The 9,588-nt window shown below is 37.6% G+C and overlaps 1 long non-coding RNA gene across 2 annotated transcripts; it reads right to left on the bottom strand.

Annotated features, from left to right (window-relative positions):
* Window positions 1–2,720: 2,720 nt before the first annotated feature.
* LOC133829111 (uncharacterized) lies at window positions 2,721–8,422 on the bottom strand. 2 transcript variants are annotated; one of them, XR_009891537.1, is made up of 5 exons: window positions 8,056–8,422; window positions 7,342–7,455; window positions 3,606–3,771; window positions 3,299–3,468; window positions 2,721–3,063 (listed from the first exon to the last, which is right to left on the bottom strand). It is a non-coding gene; the product is annotated as an uncharacterized LOC133829111 (long non-coding RNA). The 2 variants fall into 2 exon arrangements; XR_009891536.1 differs by having other exon boundaries at window positions 7,342–7,483; window positions 8,056–8,421.
* Window positions 8,423–9,588: the final 1,166 nt, after the last annotated feature.

The raw sequence follows: 9,588 nt of genomic DNA, 5'->3' as shown, positions 1-9,588 counted from the left end.
ATAATTCCAAAATTTTCCATCCTGGCCCCCTAATCAAGGCCCTAAGCCTTATTAGGAAAATTTGGGTCGTTACACCAGCCAAACGGTATATGGGGCCTCCCGAATGAAGTTGATCAAGGTCAACTTCTTGACTTCTAACTTGAGGGACTCTTCCCTTTCCACCCCTAGGGGTGTTCGCTTCTGCTGAACGGGAGTTGTAGTTTCGTCAATGTTCAGAGCGTGTCATATGATGTTGTGGTCGATCCCGGTCATATCCGAATGAGACCAAGCCAGGACATCCTGGTTCTCTCTTACCTGGGCGATTATGTCAGCCCGGACCTCCGAATTCAGGTTTCACCCAACTAGGATTACTTTGGTCGGGTTGATGTCATCGATGCACACCTCTTCCACCTCCTCCATGGGTTCCAATGCCCTATTCGTTTTTATCTGTGGATCCTATTCGTCCTCCTCCTAGACCACCCTCTGTGCGAGATGTGGTGGTGGGATATGATCAGCGTCTTCCATTTCGAGAGGCTCTTCGCGAACCATTAAGATCGGTCGGGCGAAGACGTGATAACACTTTCAGGCACTTTTTTTATCTACCCGCACAGTTCCCACTCCTCCATTATCGCCTGGGAACTTCATGCAGAGATGGCAGATGGAGGTGATGGCACCAAAATCGACTAAGGCGGGATGACCAAAAATAACGTTGTACGTAGTGGGGCAGTCCCCCACTACGAAAGTGCAATATTTGAACGAGCACTGAATCTCTTTCCCCAACATCATAGGTAGTGGAATCTTACCCATTGGGAGCAATGAATCCCCATTGAAGTCGTAGATCTATGTTGGGCATGAAGCCAGATCTGCCTCTGTCAATCCAATTATTGTGAAGGTCAACTTGAACAGTACATTGATGAAGATCCCATCATCCACCAATACTCAGGATACCCTTTTGTTGGAGATTTGGGCATCAATGACCAAGGCGCATACCTCATGGTCGTGATCGAGCTCGCTGAGGTATCTTTCTTTTATCATTCCGAGATGGCCCTCCCAGATGCGGGCCTCCTGATATGGTGGCCATGTGGCCATCTACCCATGGAGGCGCGGTTCTAGGAGGAGATGGCATTCCAGGCCCAGGTGCTTGCACTATTGGGGCCCCCTGGGGGCCTGTGCTCCTGAACCTACAGCATACCCTCCTTGAGAAGGTCGGTACGATCCAGGTGCACCTGGGGCCATAGGTTGTCCAGGGGCTGCTGGCAGTCCCAAAACCCCTGTTGGCATCCTGACCCATTGGTGGAGATGCCCTAGTATGATCAGGTTCTCGATCTCATCCTTCAGCTGAAAACACTCTTTAGTCGTGTGAACCACGTCCTTGTGGTAAGCGCACCTTTTGTTGGTGTCCCTCGAATTCTTTCCCCCTTTAAACATAGGGGCTGGTTTTTGGTAATGGACTATGTTGCCTGTTGCCAGGTAGATATTTTCCCGGGTGTCCACTAGGTTGGTATATTTCGTTTATTGGGGCTCGTACCCCTTTTTTCCCTTCTTTGATGACTCAAATCAATTTTGAATCTTACCTGAACTCTTTCCCCGTGAGGGGTTTATGCTTGCCATAGCTCCTTTGCCTTGAGGCATTCGGGCACTACTGGGAGCGGCACTGTACCCGGTGGGTGCCACTCTGTACCTGGAAAATGGGGTTGATGGATTCGGAGCATACCCTGTTGAAGTGGGCCCATAGACCGTCTGGGTCATGCATGGCATACCAAGGGTCCCAACAGATCCAGACGCCGATGGGGGTGCTGGATACTGCACTCCATATCTGGGGAAGGTTTGGGCAGTCGACTGGGTTGCTGGCTGCCACCCAAAGGCTTGGATTTGGGCCTCTTCCCAGTTGATGAAACCTTGTGCCCTCTTGATGAATTCTTCAAGAGTGGTTGCCTTGCTGTGCTGCATGACGTCCCAGAGAGGGGATCCAGCTCTGATCCCATACTAGAGAGCCATCAGGCGCTATCTGTCATCCACCTTAGTTTTTTAGGCTTCCTCCGTAAAGCGCTAGATATAAGCCCTGAGGGTTTCCGTGGGATGTTGTTTGAGATTAGCCAGTGCACTGACTTGCATGTCCAGCTTTATGGCAGCCATGAACTGTTTACGGAATGCTGACTGCAATCCAGACCAAGATTAGATTGATCCTGGCTTAAGGCTTTTCCACCACTCTTCTGCGGGTCTAGCCAGAGTGATTGAGAAACATAGACACTTCACTACAAGAAAAAATGCTTTTAATAACACCGAAAATGTGTTATCAAAACATACGATAATACTTTCTGATGTGTTAAGACCGACTATGTAATCGTAGGTCAGGGTACTTTACATAACACTTTATCACTGTTATACAGATGTGTTATTGTACTGTCAACGATAACACAATTTATGTGTTATTTTAATATATAGATAAGTGTTTAATTATGTTATTTATAGTCAATTATATAACACTTTTTTTTGTGTTATACTACACTTTAGTATAACACTTTTTTTGTGTTATACTACACTTTGGTATAACACTTTTTTTGTGTTATACTACACTTTGGTATAACACATTTTTTGTGTTATACTACACTTTAGTATAACACATGTGTTATATTAGCTTAGAGAAACATAATCTTTTTTTACTTACACAAAACTAGGAAAACAAATATGAAAGTGGAAGCCAAATAAGGTAACATAAATAGATTTTTATTAATTACTCAAATGTAATTACAATATTCAGTCTACTAGTCTAGGCTTAAGAAATCATATTACAACATAATTTATGCCCAATTCAGATTCCTTTATCACTAAATACAAAACAAGAATTGTATACAAAAATTAGTGAAATACATTCTTCCAATCTAAAGGCCTCAACTACAAATGTTGTCAAGAATTGCTCCAAAGAAATCACTCTACCCTGTTCGTTCTGTCAAGTTTCCAAAAAGTGAGAGGAGGGGTTTAGGTATCAGCAACTTACTCCCAATACTATAATCAGCTGCTCTTGCTGCCTGCAAAAGCATTAGAGGTGAAACATATAACACAAACAATAGCTAAACCAGCAACCTGCAAACCCAAATTTACATTCATTCAGCACAACTTAACAGCTTTCATGAAAAAAAAACATGGAAAGTGCTCATAAATAGGTTTTCAATTTATATGCCAAAAAACAAACCTTTTGAGCAATCTTATATCTGGATAAAGTTGAAAAGTAAAGCATGTTTAGCATGAGAGATGGCAAAACTCAAAGCAGCTAAGAAAGAAGGTAATATCATATTAAGAATGAATTGGAAAAAAGTACCTTCCAAAGCTCTGAAGAAGCTCTTTCAGTTCTGACTTTGCTCATTTTCAGGCATAGTAATTTTTTCCTAGTGGAATTTTGACCTTAAGGTAGCTAACTTCATCTGTATCTCTATTTCATAAACCAGCTTAGAATGGACTGCAATCGGCAGGAAACAAGGATTTGATTTCCTGAGAAAATTGGAAAACTCTAGTTAATACAAAGAAATCTCTGTAGAGACCATAAAACAGGTTCTACTTCAAAGAAATATATAAAATATTACATAATAGAAAATCATAGGGTGCTGAAAGAGGTTGGATTTGGGCACCCTGGCTTAGATAATATTGCAGCAGTGACTAATTTAAAGAGACTGAGAATTGGACTATCTCCACCATCTTGAGAATGTAATACTTGCCCATCAGCACTGGGAAGTAAACCCAGCCAAGGGGCTGTATACATGAAGTGCCAGGTATCTACTTCTCTCTGTTCAGCATCTGAGACAGCAAAAATAAGATTCAAGTGGCTAGAAACACTTATTTCAACTTTAACTAACCAATTAGATGATATACATCATGATTCAGGCATCTCCAGTTCATTTTGAAGACTTCAGTAAAATTATAGAAAAAGCAAGGACACCGACAACCTTAATTTTATAAACAAACTCTAAAGAAAAGTCTACAAAGTTTGTAATAAAGATCAGATCAGGTTACAAAAACAGTGCCACTCCTTGAGGTTTTGTTAGGAGTAGAGTCCTTATTGGTCTATGATTAATAGAGGGATCTGCTACTCATTTTCAACTCTTTTGTTTTGCTTCATCAAACTCAATTTGCTCTTGTTTTTCTTTCTTTCTTTTTTTCTTTTTGCTTGAGCAAAACATGCATGAGAGTACGACACTCTTAGACCGCTTTTACATGTCCCATGGCATAATACCAACATTGACACGATACTACTCTCGGGAGCACTTAGTCCCATCACAATCATACAACCGGGTGCAGTTTTCTTACCTTTCAATTCACTAGTTTCCGATGCCTCAAAGCCGCGAGCACGGTCCTCTACCCCGAGCCTCTCCAAAGACCTAGTCACAACCTAAATGAAACATCCTTTGTCACTAATCAATCCAAAACTACTTCCCGGAACCAATCCCACACTCTCGGAATCCCCCAAATCTCTAAAACAATGCACCGAAGACATCCCCCGAACCCATGGAGCAAAGGCTCAAAATTGCAAAATCCCATGTTCTGAAATTGGCCTAGCGCCGCGGCGCTGCCCTATAGGGCCGCGACGCCCAGTAAGTCAGAGAGCTTGCTCTGCCTAGATTCAGCCTCGCGCCGCGGCGCCCAAGAACAAGGCCGCAGCGCTCCTTCGCGAACCCAGATTTCTGGGTTTTCCCTTGCGTTTTTCCCGAACCCAAATCACTCCAAATCATCCCAAATTCATACCTAAGCCCCAAAACCAATTCAAAACCCCAAATAGACCATTCAACAACCTATAAACATTATAATCTAGCTCAATTACACAACCACTCACAGAATTCATACTTAAATTTCAGATTCAAACCCTTGAACCAAAACTTGAGAAATAGTGCAAACCAGACCTTTAGATTCCTAAGCCATAACAGTTACGAAAATTAAACATGATACACTCTTACCTCAGTCAAGAATCCAGCTTGAATTCTCCTCAACTCTAGCTTCAAATCACCTTCTCTTTTGATTATTCCAACTCTGAATTCATGCAAAACCAGCCACTAACTTGTCTCAATTCATGCTTATCCTCTAAAAACCAGACTTGAAACTTAAACAAATCATAGACAAATCCTTACCTCTGAGTAATCTTGGCCTAGGCTTGATTTGATTACTTCAAACCCCTTGATTCTCCTTCCAAGACTCAAATTCAGCTTCCTTCCTCTACTTTTCTTTTACTCTATTTCTAGGTCTCCAAAATTCAGCATAAATAAATTTCCAAAGTGTTATACATGATTACATTTTCCTTCAACTGAAACTCATCTAAACCACTGCCGAAAGACCACCTTATCCCTCCACTAATACCCCTTCCTAACTAAACCTCAAGGGCACACTTGTCCTTTTACTTACATTACAATTCTACCACTTTTCCAACAAAACCTGTTACTCTCTATGGTTACTAACAGTTACACAAGTTACCAAATCACCAGTTACCGTTATCTAGCTTTCTAGGACCGTCTCGGCACGTGCATCACATTGATATCACCACACCCACACGGTACAAATCACATAACATAATTATCACATAACATAATACACATAGTCATATAACATGCTTTAAATCATAATCATGCATCCTAATCATTAAAATCACACATAATTCCCATTATGCCCTCCAGGCACACTAATCAAGGCCCTTAAGCCTAATTAGTGAATTTGGGTCGTTACATACCAAGTGTTAGCAACTGTTCTTGAACATAGCTTTTTAACATATGGATACTTATTCAAACCCTCATTTACTTCTGGCCTAATGATTAAGATCACATCTATACACACCACTCTTTTATTAGGATACAATGAAGAAATCTAAAACTTTCTAGAATTTTCCAAGTCATTAACTAGTTTCTACTATTCTCTAAATAATTCTATAATAATCTATATCATAGTCTAATTAATTCTAGGTTTCTCCTAGAACATTCTAGAATAATTTTAACAGAAGAACATCATAATAAGTGAAGCACATTTGCATATGAGAACATCCAAACAATTTTAGAAAGGGGACCAAAAACACATTCGAAGCTTTAGTTTATTTCTTGCAATTAAGGAAAGAAATTTAAACAGCCAAAAAAAGAAAGAAAAAAAGAAAATCCAGGAAAGAATAAAGAAAATGATTAAAAGGGGTGTGAATTATTTGTAAAATGATAGAATAAAAAAAAATCAGATTGTTTCTCAATAAAACTGTTATCTTTCTCTCTAGTTCTTTGTCATTTCTGTCAATGTCTATGTCTCTCATTCTTTTTTCTTTCTTGGTTCTTCATCAGTAAGGAGGTCTAATTCCAATGTCAAATTCAAATAAAATGTTCAAAAACTCTGATCTATGGGTTATTACTTGATATTTTATATAGGAAATTCTAGAATGTGCTCATAGAATCAAGCATACAAAAAAGAGAACTTGTGCTAGTAACAGGAAAATAAAACGCAACCAATTTATACAGAAAGAAAGCACTTTAAAAAAAAATCGACATGTCCTCCATAAGAAATCAAAAAACATTTTACAAGTCCTCTAAAGCAAACCACAGAGACATACCTACTAGCACGAACATAGATGACATACATTTTAAAAGAAATCATAAACAAAATCAAAATTTGGGGTGTGGGCAACACAGGGAAGGTCACTCTTCTAAAGTAACATATCAACTAAAAAATCCAAAACTTACCTCAATGATATCACATTTTACACAAAATAAATAAATAAACACATTTATGAAAACAGAGAAAGAATGGGAGACTTAAGCAAAATAAGCTAGAAACAATGTTAAGCTGGTGGGAAAATATCACAAGCTATTTAACTTAAGAGACGATTCATCAAAGCTCTCAATCATAAGATTCCATTTTCTAAAGATCATAATCATCAACAATTATGGCAATTGATTTATTAATTAAACCCAATAGCTCATAACTAATGTAGTTTAAAGTAGTTAGCAAAATAAGAATAAAAGTGTGTTTAATTATTAGATATTTAATCTACAAAACTAGGCACTAATATTGGTATTAAAAATAAATAATTACAAGTCACTACTACTAGCATCAATTCGTAGCCTAGATGATTAATAACTAATAGGCACTGATATTAATATTAAAAGTCAATAAACAACTTAATTAAATTATACCAATCTGAACTAGAAACCCCTCATGCATATTTTTCTGATTTAAATATTTGGACACCTCTGTCATACCAAGACTTAGTATAATTTGGATCTAATTTCAATTTCCTCTCAAGTTTCAAACTCTAACAATAAGTTAGAAAGGAACAATGCTGCATAAATATACAGTTTAGACATTAGAGCAAAAATAATTTAGCAATCTCAGAAATTTAAAGCTTACCGGTTCTCAAAAATGACATATAGAGGAATATGAAAGTTAATCTCTTTGCCATCTTCATCAACCTCTGTTGGTCCAAGCCCAGATTTACGAGCCTTCTCCAATTCAAGTTGTTTTCTATGATCCTCCCAAGATTTAAATGCCACTGAAAAACCCAATACAGTAAGACTAACAATTCATGCCAGCACATCCAAAACATCAACAATAAAATATCTTAAAATCAATTCGTAAAAAAAAATATTAACACAATTGTGTTGTACAGTCAGACATTTCCTTGAACACCTCATATACATTTGGCTATGCCTACTCTGTTTTAAAATATGAAATGAGCATTTGTGCATACTCACTACATGGATTCAGTAGCTTATAACAGATAGAAAATCTACAATTATATCCAAATATATATGTATGAATGCAGTAGCTTATAACATAAGGTCTAAAATTATTTATGTATATATATATATCTATGTATGGATACGGCTAAACAATAATCTGGCAGCCATGGAGATGAACCATAACAGTACAACCTGGCATGACTATCAATCCTTGTAAAGATGCACAACATAAAAGGGCACACCAGGAAAACAGTAATATAAAATACAATGAGCAAATTATTCTTAATTAAATATCTTGACTGTATAGATAAAATACAATGCATGAAACTTAAGCAATCAAAATGAAATCGAACAAATCACAAAATATAATGAAAATTTGTACCTCGATGTAAGCTGAATTAATGGCTCGTTGTGCTTCCTCAACAGCAGTGTCAAACCCTTAACACAAGTCAAAAGTTGGAAAATTTTATTGAAAGAACTGAAACCAACAAGAAAAAATAGCTCAAAAAGAGACGTTTATTAAATTTTGATTTATTAAAGTTGAATAAAGATATTAAGTCTTCAAAGTACACGTTTTTAGCTAATTTTCAAGTAGTGGGACAAAAGTGAAGCATATAATTGTAAATTTAGATTTCTATTCATTAAGATTTGTCCACTAAAAAAAATATAAGAGTGTAATCCCCCATTCTCTCTATTCTGTAGCCATTAAATAATTTATTATACTTGCCATGGAATGAGACCATACCAAACTAGCTAAGATTTGCTAGTAGTCATTTTCTAACTTGACATGACCTCCACATAATTTAGATTTCTATTTTAATTTTTTGTTATCAATATGGGGCAGAATTCTGCTTCTTCTCACAAACTCAGAGTTTACGACACTAATGTACGTTTCCTGGCCTAGATACCACGAGTTTAGATTGTCTGTTCGAAGGTTCCACATGCCACTATTGTCTAGAGAAATCAAAAGTGTTGTCCAAGCTCTGGGAAAGACCTGTAACCAGTTGAAAAATCATTCTGTTAACAAGACATGAGTCACTTCTTAAAGCACTAGTTGTTAATATTATTTAGTTATGTTAGTTTACCAATCCCAGGAAACATCATTTCATTGTCATGACAAGAATAAAATTGAGGTTTTGCTGATCAAACTATTAAATTTGGTTATAGTTACAAGACAGGAGTACCTGTGTGGTGCTGCGAGCAACCCCGTCCCAGTCACAAACACACTGGAGAGTAGCACAAATGCAAATATCAGATTAGATAAACCAACAGCAAAATTTATGTATCTAAATTCATTCCAAACCTCTATTAAAAAAAAATCATACCAGAATTCACAATAAGCCATCAAAACTCCACCAAAAACTTGTTCAGATCTAAATAAGAAATAATCAAACAATGCTTCATTTCCTTACACCCTATTACACAAAGAAACACCCTATTACTAAAAGATACAGGGTAAATTTATTAACAAGAGGGACCTGAAATTCAAATTTGCAGTGTTAACATGGCTACTGGAACCTGGTTAGGCTAATCTCATCTCAACTATACTCGTAGATGATTGAGCTGGAAATACTTTTGGCAGAGGACTTCCTGACCTGGAAGTAGTGAAAGGAGGCCATATTTGCAATGTTGAAGTCTAACTTAGAAGAATGAAATAGAACAAAAGGACAAAAACACAATGTGAAAAAGATGATGGAAACCATGGTCGCTTTAGCTATCTGTCCCAGATTGATCCACTGGATTGATGAATTATATTTTGCTCGGGGCTACAACTTAATCCCTCTCGACTCATTGGAGGATGAAGGATACAACTAAAATTCTTCAAATGGCATCATAAAGATTACTAAAGGCTCACTGCAAGTTATGAAATGGAATAAAGTAAATGGATTGTATGTGTTAGATGGGTAAACTGTAT

The sequence above is a fragment of the Humulus lupulus genome, chromosome 4, assembly GCF_963169125.1.
Source record: "Humulus lupulus chromosome 4, drHumLupu1.1, whole genome shotgun sequence".
Classification (NCBI taxonomy): Eukaryota; Viridiplantae; Streptophyta; class Magnoliopsida; order Rosales; family Cannabaceae; genus Humulus; species Humulus lupulus.
Note: the sequence above shows the minus strand (reverse complement) of the source record. Positions and strands in the feature narration are given on the sequence as shown.